The sequence below is a fragment of the Nuphar pumila genome, chromosome 3 (assembly GCF_984573655.1).
Source record: "Nuphar pumila chromosome 3, dmNupPumi1.hap1.1, whole genome shotgun sequence".
NCBI classification, from domain to species: Eukaryota; Viridiplantae; Streptophyta; class Magnoliopsida; order Nymphaeales; family Nymphaeaceae; genus Nuphar; species Nuphar pumila.
The window spans coordinates 131,887,470-131,902,931 of NC_143251.1; the positions used below are offsets into that span (position 1 = coordinate 131,887,470).

Sequence of the window (15,462 nt, forward strand, 5' to 3'; positions counted from 1 at the left end):
TAGGTAAGAGAGAGAGAGAGAGAGAGAGAGAGAGAGAGAGAGAGAGAATCGTCTACGTCACTCTGAGGTAATACGTTAAGGGTGGTGACGCAAGGATACGTCACATGACTTATAAGAAAGTGAGATGCATAACTGCCCATGACGTTCTAGAGGCAGCCATTTATTGCCCCGGCTCCATGATATTTTACCACCACAACCCCTCTCTCCCCCCCCCCCCCCCCCCCCCAACCCTACAAATTAAGGCAGCCCCAACCCTTCCTTTGGCTCTACATACTCCCCATCCCACATAACATACCACCTCCTCCCTCAATTCCCTTCCTAATCTACACCACCAACATCCCAACACCCACACACACCATCACCACCACCACCACCACCACCACAATGCAAAACCAGATCCATGTCCGACCAATTCCTCTTGCCGCCGAGCCCGTCCTCACCGGAAAATTACACCAATTGCCGGAGAATCCCCTTGGCAAAGCTCATATACTCCTCGCCGAGAACGTGGCATTGACGAATTCCCCAGGTAAGGTTCGAAAGCTCATCTCTGAGAACACGGTGCTGGTGCTTGGCCGGCGAGGCTGCTGTCTGTGCCATGTGATGAAGAGGCTGCTGCTCGGTCTTGGCGTCAATCCGTCCGTCTACGATCTCGGAGAGGATGAAGAATTCCAAGCTGTTGATGAACTGACGTCCATGTTTGGCGAGCTCAAGAGCAGTCTTCCCCTTGTGTTTATTGGGGGCAGATTGTTAGGTGGCTTGGATAGCCTCATGGCTGCTCATATAACAGGGGAGCTCATCCCAATTCTCAAGCAGGCTGGAGCTCTATGGCTGTAAAGGACCAATAGCCTAATACCATTTTGTTGGAAGATCAAAAAAACTTTGATATTATGAAATCAATTCTTTTTTCCTCAAGTAATGATAGTACCAATTATAAGAATTTGATGGTCTTAACCATGGGATCTTAATCTCAATTCTCATTGAAGGAAATTAAGAAATTAGCTTTCCTGATGCACCAGCCCAAGCTAACTCGAGCTAGGCCCGTTTAAGCTTGGCATCCAAAAAAATAAATGAGCTGAGCTTGAACAACAATACATGTAAATGAGCCAAGCTTGAACATGCTTGATAAGCCCGATTAAGCTCGGCTCACATAAGTATATAAAAAAATTAGACTTTATATATGTATTATTTTGTTCATAACATGGTTATAAAGAAATGTCTTACCTTAGTGGGTAGGTTGTTTCAAGAAGGCTTTTGACATGATTTTCAAAAACTTTAGAAAAAATAAAATTAATTAAAGGTACTCAGCTCGAGCCCATCTATGGCAAAAGGTGCTCAAGCTTGCTTGAGCAGCAAAATTTTTTCTCGAGCCAGCCCAAGTTCGGCTCGAAACCCAGCACCAAGGGTGGATCCAGGAGGTGACCAGGGGCTCGAGATAAAGTTTTGAATTTTTTTATTATTTTATTATAAAATTTTACATTAGCCCCCTTTTATTTTAGTTTTATATTTTATTTTATTATAAAATGTTTTTCCCCCTTTAAGGAAAATCCTGGATATATTTTATTTTATTATAAAAATTTGTGGACCCCGTTTAAGAAAGTTTTGAAAAATCTTATTATTTTATTATAAAAATTTAGATTGCCCTCTTTATATTTTTGTCTTATATATTTTTTATTATAATTTTTTTTTGCGCTCCTTTAAGCAAAATCCTGGATCCGCCACTGCCCGGCACCCTCCCTACTGTGGTGATTTAGTGAGTTGTACTTGTCTCTCTCTGTCTGTTTTTTCACTTTTTATCACCATTTATTGTGAACAAATATTTGTATAAAAAAAATAAGCAAATGTAAATGGTATGCCATAATAGAAAAATTGATTTTAATTTCCTTTGCTTTGTTGGTGTCTTAGAGGTTTGGTTGTCGATGACTTTGATATAATAATAGCAAGAAAAGAGTGACGTATGATGACATCTTTGCATCGTGGGATGGTTGCAACATATGAGCGTGTAAAGATAAGAATAACATGCAAGCATTGACGTTATCAATCCAACAGGATATCATAGGCAGTGGAAGTGAGAAAACGATGGGTGGGGAATATGGGACCATTCCGAGTAATTTCCATGGAAAGAGACACCTCATTTTTGCGTCTTTAATGCGTAGAGGAACGATGTTGGACACAAAATAGTGGTAAGGAACATGCATTGATTCCAAAGCATATGCTTTGTCCTTGTGGTGGGAACAGACTTTCCCAAGGTGTACACGACTTCTTTCTGTGCATTTTAACTCTCACGTTGTATTTAACTAAAAGAATTCGAAAAAAAAAAGGAGCAGGAATTCAAAGTTGGCCCTATCCTTGTGGTGGGAAGAGATTTTCCCAAGGTCTAGACTTCTTTCTGTGCTTTTTAACTCTCACGTTGTATTTAACTTAAAGAATTGGCAAAAATAAAGGAGCAGGAATTCAAAGTTGGCCCGAGGGTCCGTGACCCGGAGCACAAAAATAAAATGTTGGAAGTCAAAACCCTAGTCAGCAAAGCGTGTGGAACAGCAAATTTTCATTAGAGAAATAATACATGATTTAAAATGTTTTGCATTCAAAAAGATAGATGGAAAGAGAAGCATGAAAAGAAGGGTCACAAACAAAATTGGCAAACCATATACAGGAGTATAATTCACTTTTATGAGGCTGTCGATGCTTTATCATGGTTGGGGCACAGAACGTTGGGTGGTCATGTCTTTAACCCAGATTTGAAAGGCAAGTTGGGGTTAGGTGGACTTCTACCAAAACAACAGCCGCCCCATGTGGCAGAAGGATTCGATCTTGGGCCTTCAGCTTGGCACATAACCCCTCTTATCACATGAGATACCACCTCGGTGATCCATTAAGTGATTCGGTTTTCCTTAGTAGTAAAAAATGAATCAAGATCTGATAAATTTGATCCATGTTAGTTATTTTTAAAAAATTACGTTCTTTCAATATTTTTTTTTCATGTTTTAAACATTTACGGAGAAACTTAACGACGGAGCAGCGACAAAAAAATTTCATCGCAAATCCGTCGCCAAGTAGCGACGATGTAGAGATGGAAAATTTTTGCCTTTGATCCGTTGCTAAGTTGCGACGGAGTTTGAGATGGAATGTTTCTGTAGTGAATCCGTCGCCAATTAGTGACCGCATGTTTTCCATCACTATTTTCACAAAAAATTTGAATGTTAGCGACATATAGTTTTCTCTCGTTAATCCATCGCAAATTTACGACAGGAAAAATCCATCATAATTTTTTGTCACTAATTAGAGATTTTCTTGTAGTGTCTTTTCCAGTACTTATTTTGAAAAATAAGCAGTTTCATAAGTTTGTTCAGTTTCAAGGCGGGTTTCAACAACTATAGTCAAACTCCCCTTTTTGTTTAGACTTTAGATGTTATTCCTTGATTCACGAATGCCCTTCATGTCTCGATTTTAAAGAGGATAATGGAAGAAAGGGAGGTCAACCTGTTTACACACACAAGAGATTTTAAGATAGATTGGATGCAGGTGCCTTTAATTAATGGTGGGTTCTGTGAGGGCTTAGGTGTTGGTGACCCCACCCGGAGTTTACCTTGCAGTTGCGGGCGAGCCCATTAAGTGACCTGGTTTTCGACGAGGGTTCCTTATCATAAAAAAGAAAAAAGAAAAGAAAAAAACAAAAATTCATTGTGGCTGGACAAAGTGACCAAGTCCAAACACGTCTCTAAAAAATGGGGTTACGTACGTGTGGTATGTGGAATTGTGGATTAGATGAGCACAGAGTTGTGCAACTTAAATACTGTATTTGGTGGTGGAGCTTTGCCATTTTTTTGTTTTTTGGAGAATAAGCTTTGTGTATAAACTCTTGAATTCCACAATAAATGTTGCGTCAAAGGTAGGCACCCCAACTTGGTAAGCTCATCCATCGTACATAAGCAAGGGAAGTGTGGATGCAATCACCTGTCATTGTTAGGTGACGCTATGAAAACGGGGGCCCATATATGCTAAGGGCATATTGGCAATTTTTCATTTGGAAAGCCTTTTTTTCATGAGATAATGATGATTGGATAAACACCGTTCGATACAGCAAAAAATAAAGCTTTGATCTATACATTTTGAGAGAGAGATAGGGGTAGGTGGTAGCTGCCTATCACTTTTCTAGCCTACCGTTGGCTTATTGTGATTTTTAAGGGGTTTTTTCATGTTGTTCTTAAATTTGAACATACAGATGTGTTCTACATAGAAATAGTCTATTTTGATACATAGATAGATTTTTATAAAATTTAAAAATTAATGGTCAAATATTTTTATATAAATACTCAAGGCATAAAAACTAATATTTTTTTAATCAAAAAACATGATTCAAGAATCATTTCCTACCAAATCATCATGCTCAACATATCTGTAGGGTACAAAAAACAACCTGAAAACACCATTCACACACTAGGCTGGTGGTAAGCTAAAAAGTGGTAGGTGGCTACCACTTTATATATATATATATATATATATATATATATAGATAGAGAGAGAGAGAGAGAGAGAGAGAGAGTAGGTGCTTGATGATTTTTTTATTTTATTTTTGAATTTTGACCCTACAGATGTGATCTATGTACTTGATTTTATAGGGCTAGACTCTTGAAGTGCTCAATTTTGACCCATGGGTGGGATTTTACATGGTTCTAAAAATCAACAGTTTCAAATCTTTGTAAATTTTTGAGGCTCCAGACATTTTTTTTATCGAAAACACACGATCCAGGTGTGCATTCTTAATAAATCAACCATGTCCAATACATTTATAGGGCCGAAACCGTGTAAAAAGCACTGACGAAGCTGAAAATCCATCAAACACATTCATCAAGCACTTCAAGCACCAACTCACTACTCTCTCTCTCTCTCTCTCTCTCTCTCTCTATATATATATATATATAAAGAGAGAGAGAAAGATGTATCTTCCAGACCATTTATTTCTTAGACCACTCCTTGGTGGATAACAAAGCTTGAGATTTTATGCCAATGGATGTTGCGGACAATGCATGGGTCCAACCGATTATACTTGTTAAGGATGCAAATGGGTCGGATCCAGGGTGGAGGGTTTGCAATTTTTCACTATTCCTAATCCGATTCCACCGAATTCCCATGTATTTATTAGCTGTTCCAGATCTGAACTGTTTACAACCCTATTTCCTGTGCCCCCTCCCCTACTCAAATACCATTAAAAAAAAAAAGCTTTTAGCATGTTACTGCCACGAACTATTGAATATGGAGAATGTTTTGGATCACATGGTATAAGTGTGACAAAAGATGGTTTTGTTTAGGAACTCATGTCGGTGATGTGAGGATCGTCAATTTCCAACTTGTTCTTAAAGCTTATGTGAACACGTTATAGTGTGGCCAATGGTTTAGTTCAGATTGGATCATGACCATTTCCGTGATAGGACCCAAACCTGTTCCTGAACAGGTAGGTCCAATAGAGGCTTATGTTGTTCACTCAGTTGGCCCCAAGTTTTAGTCCAATTTCAAGTTTGATGTTTGATCTAAAATTTGGACATAAGCCTGTTCTAACATTTTTTTTCTTTTCTAAATCTGAGAAAAATAGAGAGCTTTGCCCATAAGTTTGGGTTAGTGCAATCTCAGAGCATTGGAGCTGGATCGTGATTACGGTGCATATTTCAATGTTGGGAGTGGATATAGACCCGGTTCCAGCACAAATCCAACCCATATACGTCCCTAATTGTCAGACATTATGTGATGCATTACCACAACTTGGGTCCACTGTGGAAGCTGGATTGCTGCTGCTCGCCAGTAAAATTGAAAAGATAAAAAGGATAGATACCTCTTATATGAAATACCTACTTCTATATTAGTATCTGTAATTTGGCAGATATTCTTCTATATTATCACACTACAATAAATCTTTGGAAGCTAAAAGAGAAAAGGAAGAACAAATTTTGATTTCCTCAGTATGCTGGCAAGAAAGCTCATTTCGTTTGAGAGAAAATGCTTGGAAGTTTTGGGTCATGAAAGTTTTGAAATTAAAAATTATATTTCTAACAAGAAACTCTAGTATGGATCCAATTTCAAGGGATGTGTTTGGATCATGCATGTTCTATGTCCTGGTTTGGTTTCAAGAAAAAAAATCACATATACATATTCCTTCTTTTTTCTTATGATGTTTTCTAATCTATATTTTTAAATGTAAAACATTTTTAAATCAGAAATTCACTCTTTAACTAATTTCTGTAACTATACATATTGCTTAGTGTACATGCGTGTTCGTGTGTACATTCATGCACACGTGCGTATACACTTGCATGCATCACTATACTAATTACTCTGATGCGCTTCACTCTTAAATGGGCTATTTTTTAATAAATATAAAAATTATTTAAAATTATTTTAATAGCTTTAACACGTGCCATGTTCCGATTAACATGAAATATTTTTTAATTATTTTCAGAACGATTCACTTCAGCGATGTATTGGCCAATTCACCTGATTCGTTGGCCAAACTATACAGGGCCGATACCGATACTGACAACATTGCTCTCAGCTTAATATTTGTACAGAACCATTTAGATTGTATCTGTTTTTTTCTAAGATAACTGAGGAAAACCACTTCCTTCGTCATATGGGGTGCCACCCATAGTGGCAAACAAATTTTTTTTCGCAAAATCTAGTTTGTCAAAAACTCGCAAGAAATTGAACAAATTTCATAAATGTCTCATTTTTTGGCAAAATCTCAGCAATAAAAAAATAAATTAAAAAATATTTTTAAATAAAATATTAATAAAAATTATTTAAAAATAAAAAATACACAGTTTTTTCATGATAAATAGCCGATTAAAACGTAAATATCACGGTATTTATGTTTTTTCATAAATATCACGATATTTTGAAAATCTCGTGAGAAATTATCATTTTAAACTTTCAGGCAATTTCTCACGAGATCTTCATAAATCTCGGGATATTTGTTACAGAGGTGCCACCCAAGGTTCTCCTAGAGCGGATCAGGTTCAAGGGACCTTGGACAGAAAACTATCTAAGGCACCTTGGATGCCATCTATCTAGAAGGTGAATGGCACCCAAAACCCATCAAACAAGATGGTCTCCACCTAGATGGCCCCCACAAAAATGTTTGTTGCGCCATTCATTTTTTAGATGAACGGCATCAATTAATTGCAGAAAAATGGATGGTTAAAATTCATCCCAAACATCAACCTACTGCACTTTGGGTACCCTTAATTTTTTTGATGGACGGCATCCAAAGGGTCATGGACAGAAAATGTCCAAGGCCCCTTGGACCTGATCTGCTCATTGGGTTCATTGGCGTAAAATTAAAAAACATGTCCGTTTTACCCGTTAGAGACTAGAGAGCACACCCAACTTCAGCCTTACAGTAAAAGACTTGAACTTGTGACATCCCTTCAGCTTGGTGAGATTCATGGCCGCCTTCTTCGCAATAAGGGCAGCCTTGGTGGGCCTCCCCCCACATGTCTTGTTCGTCTTGATCTTTGCTGATGTTTGAAGTTTGGTATTGGGCTGTCTGTGGTTTAGGGTTTTGGGGAATTCATACAGCAGCCAATGGGTTTCTATTGGGTTGAAAGAAACAGGCCCATTGTATTAGCCGAGTTGAACAAGTTGCCCTTCACATGAGGAGAACAACAAGCTCATCCCAAAGGGAAGGTTTCAATTAAAATCATTAATAAAGCCAACCACCCAACTTATTACCAGAAATCGCTTCTGCTTCTGCTTCTGCATTCAACAAAGGATGAATTTCTTAATGCTGTCAGAATCTTATCGATTCATCTTAAAAATTGAATCTTATAACATATTAGATTATTTAAAGATTACGGTGTGCTCAAGAAGGGCTTGGGTGTAGGTAGGGGTGGCAATTTCTGACACGACCCGCCAACCCGCCTCTTAGGCGGGTTCGGGTTGGGCTTAAGCCAGCCCGTTTAATAAACGGGTCGACCCGCGTAACCCATTTATTAAACAGGTGGGGTTCGGATTGGGGGTATGCCAACCCGCCAACCCGGCTGACCCGTTTAATAAACGGGTTAGGCGGGTGGGTCAACCCGCCAACCCGTCTGCCGACCCGTCAACCCGCCAACCCGACCCGTCAACCCGACCTGCCAACCTGCCTACCTGCCAACCCGATCTGTCAACCCGCCAACCTGAAAACCCGTTTACCCGACCCAACCCATTTATTAAATGGGTTGGCGGGTCGTGTCGGGTTACCCGTTTATTAAACGGGTCGGGTTCGTGTTTGCCACAGCCGACCCGTTTAATAAACGGGTCGGGTTCGGGTTGAGGTATGCTGACACGCCAACCCGACCCGCCAACCCGACCCGCCAACCCGACCCGATTGCCACCCCTAGGTGTAGGTGACCCCACCCTGAGATTACCCGCTTTGACAGGGAATTAAGTCATCAGAAAGAAAAAAAAACATTATATTTTTTTTTATGAGGAAGAACCCTTGCCCAAGCAAGAAAACCTCCAGGAAGAGCCCCCAAGATTAACCTAACTTAGATAGCCCACCTTTAAAAGCTATGGACACACCCGTGTTGCAGCAAGAAAGAAAACATATTAAACATGATAAAAGCTCCTGATATAGTAAATGAACCACGTTGAACACATTTGTATGGTTCAATCTAACATTTGGCAGTTAGACCCATTATAACAAGAGTGCATACCATCATGTATCATGGTCCAGAATAGCCATATATTTTACCTCGCGAGTGTCCATTGATTGTGATGCTATAACTATGTTAGACCTAACAATGGGTCGGGTATGACACCATTGAACCAAATTGGATCCCTTAGACCTGGATTCAGGCAAAAACAAGACAAGATAATGTGAGAGGAACATGTGATCTGTTCATCCATGTGAGTTAGATGCTGTTCATCCATGTGATGAACGGGTTGGATGGTTTACCTCTCATATAGGTCCCACAAAAGTTTTCAAAGGCATTCATCACGTAAATGAACGGCACTTAAAGCCCAAAAAAACCCAAAAAACAAGAAAAATGACCGTGTTTAGGTTGCGGATCATCTCATGAATGAACATCTAAAAGCACTTCTAATGATAATGCCTCTGACCTGATATGGACCTTATATAGCAATAGAATATGATAATTAAAAATATGGGCATTTTTAACAATTTTTTTTGTGAATCCAACCATGTGGATGTGCTTGGCATGGTGAATTTGCCAGGAATCAACCATTGGATTGTGTATTTTCAATGAAAAAAAATGTGTTTTTTGAATGCTTGAATATTTATGAAGATTATAAGCCATTGATTTTGAAGTCTTAAAAAAATCTAGTTTATGCATAAAAAAATGGATGATTCAATAGTGGGTTCTTATAAAATCAAGCATATAGATCACATATGTACAGTTAGATTCAAGAGAAAATAACAAAAAATCCATAAAAATTGTGGTTCACACATTAGTTTTCATATTTTCAGTTCTCATATATAAATATATATATATATATATATATATATATATATATATATATATATATATATATATATATATATATATATATATATATATATATATATATATATAAAGAGATAGAGATCCCGATATGATGTCACATAAAATAAGCATGCACATGATATATATATTTTGTATGATGAGAAAACCCTCAACGAAGACCAGGCCGCTTCGCTAAACAGAAATGTAAATTTTTCAAGATGAAGGGCAGATCAGGTGCAGAGGCATACTAAAGTGAGTAATGTGATTAGACCAATCACTAGATGTCACACATACAGTCATTATGGGAAATGCTGCAGGTGGAATGCATGGTATTCAATCAGTGTGAAAAACACCTTTGCGTATTGGCCAATGACTGGACCAGATCTCTACCAAAAGACATCAAGGGATCTAACCCAAGGTTGCCAAACTAAGAAGCGGAAGCGGGAAACGATACGGGAAGCAAAAGCGAGAGCGAGGCATTTTAAAATTTATATGAAGCGGGAAGTGAAGTTTCAATTTAAAAGCAAAATATGAATAAAAAATGTAGCAATATGGAATCAAACTAGAAACAAATAAAAACTAATATAAAATTGATCATTTTATATTTCATGATTTTTCTGTAAAAGAGTTAAATTTTTGTTAAAATCTAACAATGATGGTTACCAATTTAAAGAAAGCACATAGAAAGTGAGTGAAAGCGTGAGAAGAAATACATGAAAAAGATGAAAAGAAACGTGAGAAAAGTATATAGTATGCATACACCATGTGTATGAGAAGCATAAAAGAAGCGTGGGGGAATCGAGCTTCCCATGAAGTTTCAAAAGTGAGGAGTATTGTGCTTCCGAAGCGAGTTTCTGGGAAGCGATCTTTCCATTTACCTAAGAATCCTTCGGTAACTCTAATCTAACCATTGTTTGCTTTGGTTTTGTCAAGTATAACCATATATTCTTAACATCTTTGACTTCGCCATAAGGAGCGAATAGTGTCACAAAGTTTTTCTTTCATTCATGAGTTTATCTTTGTATATTAATGTTGCTTGTATACTAGTCACGCATTCTGCAAATTTTTTATACATACCTCAATGCTAATCACGCATTCTGCAGATTTTCATATATACTTCAAAAGGCTAATATTACTTGTATATTAGTCACGCATTATGTTGATTTTTTATATGTTCCTCATAAGACTTTTTTCATAAATATTGAAGTTTTTTCTGACTCACATGCCTTAAAGACCATTTGCTTAAAATGGCTCTTAATCAACATCCACAACATTTTATGAAATTATTTATGATATTAGTTGTTACATTAATCATTATCAATGTACCGCTTATGGACACCTGAAATTTTATACTCATCACAAACTTGTCATCCTATGCATAACACAGTTTTTTTTTCATAATATCTTAAGAATAACTATCTTCAAGATATATGAGTTTTCATGTTAATATGCATATTAATTATTAAGATTTATTCACATATACAATAAATTTTTTATGACATCATGAGGTCTTTTGCTAGCATATTATTATCATGATCTAAGTCATGTCTAATTTACATAGATATATAAAACTTTTCAATAATCTTTTTATCATAATCTTAAGTACAAATAATACATCAAACATATGCATTCAAAATCTTAATAGAGCAAACAAATATATACCTTTATTTAAAGTACCACCATAATGAATTTTTATCATGTTTTTGCACATACATCAATATTGACAATATTGTTTTATCTCATCTAATCAAATTTTTATGAAATTCTTATATAAATTGGTCAACTTGGGTCTTTTATGGCTCTTCCATGATCTTCGAACATTTTGTGCCAACATTGCACATAGTTTATAACATATCATGACTTATAGATAGTATAATAGTAAAAATATTCATCACTTGCATAAATCTATGACATATAAACATAAAAATTTTATTGATAAACCAAACTTCTTCTATCTATGTGCACCATCAAAGCATTAAAGAAAATCAATATTGTGTGCATTTTCAAATATGTACTTTTTATTTATCACATATTCTAATCATACCTATCACTTATTGATCATTTTGAATCAATATATATCTATATCCAAATCATCATGAATTGGACTATCCGATCCACGTTGCACATCATGCATTAGCCTTATAATATTCAATTATCTTTTCATATAATAAATCATTTAAGGAGCTTAATTTATAATGATATTCAATTATCTTTTCATATAATAAATCATTTAAGGAGCTTAATTTATAATGATTATTTATCATCGTTATTCACATGATAAAGCAAAACTAAATTTCATTCTTACTTTTCTCATGCATATCAATTGATCAATGCAAAGCATCACATATCAAACACATGTATTATTTTTTAGGATAAAACACAAGTCCTTTAAATAAAATGAATTTGATATGAATTACATTCAAACCTCATGGAAGATTCTTTTTCTATTCTGATACATTGATTATGTCAAAAGCTTTAAACTCATTTTTATGCCTCTTGACATACCAAAGATCACAAGAACTTTTAAAATAGTAGTTTAGATCCACGTATAGATCTAAGAACAAGTTCATTAGATACAACATATCTAAATCTAACTTAAAATATTATCAAGTCAAACAAGATAGGCATCAAGTTTATTTAAAAAAACAATCATATATCATACAGAAAAGAAAATCACTGTATTGTGCAAGAGGGTTGTGAAACCCTAACCATCCTTAGCGATTCTGAGCATAACTGCACATGCTTCACTTTTGCATAATCAAGTCCATATAAGTCTATCATATTTTCTTCAATTGATTTATGGTTATTCACAACAAGTGCATATGTTTTACTTCAATTGCTTCACGACCTGTTGTGTCCATAAAGGAAAATGAATTGCTTTTATCACCGGTCTTTGAGGAGGAAGTTCACTTTGCAATATTTCAAGCCCAACAAGATAAAGCTTCAAGACCAGACCTGACTATTTCCCTGCTTCCTTTTACCAATCATATAGGGATATAATTGGTAAAGATGTCACTTGAGTTATTCAGGATTTCTTTTCTAAAGCCAAGTTAGTCAAAAGCCTTAATAATACCAATGGGGGCTCTGCGTGGTTGGTAGGAGCTGTCAGTGCATGTCTCCTTGTGGTTGGATTTTGCATGTTCAAAACCCCAATGGTATATTGATTAATAACTGGTGGGGGCCTGCTTAACCCAAGCTTGCCTTTCAAAAAAGAAACCCTAATAATACATTCATTCGATTGTGGATTTCTTGTACCTTTGCTATTGTGTTACCTACCTTAAGCAGAAGATCCTTGCATCCTAAGTTCACTTCCCTTTATTCTTTTTTTTAAAAGGCAACCTGGGGTTTGGCAGACTCCCACCAGCTATTATTCAATGTACTACTGGGGTTTTGAACCTTCAACATCCCACCACAGGGAGACCTGCATTGACAGCTCCTACCAACTGCATGGAGCTCCATTGATTCCATTCATTCTTTTTTACCATGATGTTTTGATTATAATTTTAATCCAAGTGTTTTTGTTTGCCTCATCTCCAAATGTCCCATGCATAATATTGATCTTGTATGGAAGGAGAAGCTTCCTTTTGGATTGACTAAATTTTTTTGTTAATATAAGGAGGGGTTGGATCCTTCAGCTAACGATGGCAATGCACGAGGCGGATGCGGGAGACAAGGTCTCTACCCCCGTCCCGTCTCAAAAAAATTTCCTCCATTCTGTTATCCCCATCTCAAAATAGTTGTCTACATCACCATCCCTGTCTCAAAATAACTTTTAGTCCTATTTTAAGGAGAGGAAAGGCTTATGGTTAGGAATTAATGTATATATATATATATATAAAGATTTTATAATATATAAGAGTATATTAATAATTTCATTAACGCGGATCGGGAATGAGAGCGGGGAATGAGGCAAGAGTAAGTCCATCCCAGTAAGGGTTTTGATTTTCACCTTCATCCCCGGTCCATTTTCCGTTTTATGTCCTTCATCCCCAGTCCAAATGGGGGTGGGTTCAGACAAATCCCCATTTTTTCACTGTCCACTGCCATCCCTACCTCCAGCATACTTTCATGGAAGGAAAAAAAAACTTTAAGATCTGTAGATCCACATGGAGTAACATATATGCAAAAATATATAAATTTGTTCAGTGATGACAAAGGCCCCTCATACAACGACGAGGAAATCTCGTAAATGAAAAGATTTTTCTTTCTAGAAAATCCAAAAAAAAAAAAAAACGGTACATATAGGAGCAAAACCATGTAAATTATACATTAAGAAAATATAAAAAACCAGCAAAAAGTTGCTAAAGCTATGTGTTTTATAGCATTCATGCTGGGACATCTTCCAAATAAGCAATATTTTGAAGGGTATTTTTGTAACATAGTCCCCCCTTCTCATTGATTTGCAAAATAGTTACTACTTTATGAAATTTTGCAAAATTAATCCCCCACCTTTTGCACTGTTAGAGCAAATTAGTCCTTCGTTAGGTTGGCGTCAAGCTAAGCACAGTTAGGCATCGACTGTGGTTATATATTAACAAAAATGACAATTACACCCTCTGAAAATGTGTAATTTTTTGCAAATCAGTTGCTGCTTTATTTGTTCTTTGCAAAATGGTTCTCCACGAGTCATTTTTACTCCCATTTTGCAAATAAGTCCTTGTCTTACTCGGTTTTTGCAAAATGATTAACCCGTGAAGGCAAAACCGTCAATTTGCCTGCCCTTAAACGGTTGCCAACATCAAGGACTAATTTGCAAGGATTAATGAAAAGAAGGGGACCAATTTGCAAAATCTCATAAGGCAGAGACTATTTTGCAGATAATCAATACGTCAGGGTCTGTGTTGCTAAAAAGACCTATTTTTGAAATATTGGCGTTTTTTTTAAAGATAGTTAAGCTTTTGAAAATATCGATAAAAATGGAGATATATTGAAAATATCGATAAAAATGGAGATATATTGAAAATATCGCAGATTTTGTCACTTTTGAGACTCTTGGTGCAGAGCAAAGGGCCATCGCGTGATTCGCGCCATACGAGTAGTGTTCCTCGAATGCCGACGGAGGCCAGCCTTTATTATTTCCCCATAAAAACACGTCTCTCTCTCTCTCTCTCTCTCCACCTTCGTCTTCATCTTCTCGCTTCTTCTGAGAGAGAGAAAAACAGAGAGGAAGCAAGGAAAGAGTGTTCTTGGATGGCAAGAAGCAGCAGCAACAGATACGCCACCATCAATTTCAACGACATCTACGGCAGTAAATCCTCCCTCCCTTCTGCCTCTGCCACCACCAAGAACGCCCCTCCTTCCCTTTCTCCTCTCGCTTCCGCCAGGCTTCGCTTCCCCTCCAATGGCGGCATGCTCGTTCTAACTCGCCCCTCCAACCCGAAGCCGCAACCGACCACCGTCTCCGATCGCCGCCCCCAACCACCCCACCAACCCTCGGCCCCTCTTTCTCAACCAACCTTGCCGGAACTTCCCCAAAACCAGCCTACCCATGATCCCGTTCCGACGATCCGGCCGGCGTCGTCGAAGCCAGAACCCTTCATTCCTCCCCACCTACGGCCGGGGTTCAGCGGAAAAGGCTGCAAGGCTTCTGAGACCGCTTAGGTTCGGGCGGTAATCGTGAGCTCCAATGGGTTCTCTTCTTCCTGTTTCTATGATCACAGGGCAAGGAATAATAACTTCTACAGCCCTCACAATGTAATTGGTTGATTGGGAGGTAGAATTCTCAAAGCTCCCTTTTTGTACCTGTTATCTTTTCCCTTTTCAATTGATTCTTCTTCTGCTTTTGGTGTAAAAGAAGGATTTCCGGTTGTGTTGGTGTGTCTCTGTGGTGTAGAATGATATGATGGTAGGATTGTTTAGGGAAGAATAGATCTGTTAGATGTAATGGATTCATCTGTGTCTTGGTTGTAACTTGTAAGATGGTTCTTGAAGGAGGCTTGTGGAGAGCTTGTTGTATGCACTTTGATCATTTCAGATATGAAAAGAT

The 15,462-nt window shown here is 37.3% G+C and overlaps 1 pseudogene; it reads left to right on the forward strand.

Moving 5' to 3' along the window:
• Window positions 1–360: 360 nt before the first annotated feature.
• Window positions 361–912, forward strand: LOC149843864 (glutaredoxin-C9 pseudogene; annotated as a pseudogene).
• Window positions 913–15,462: the final 14,550 nt, after the last annotated feature.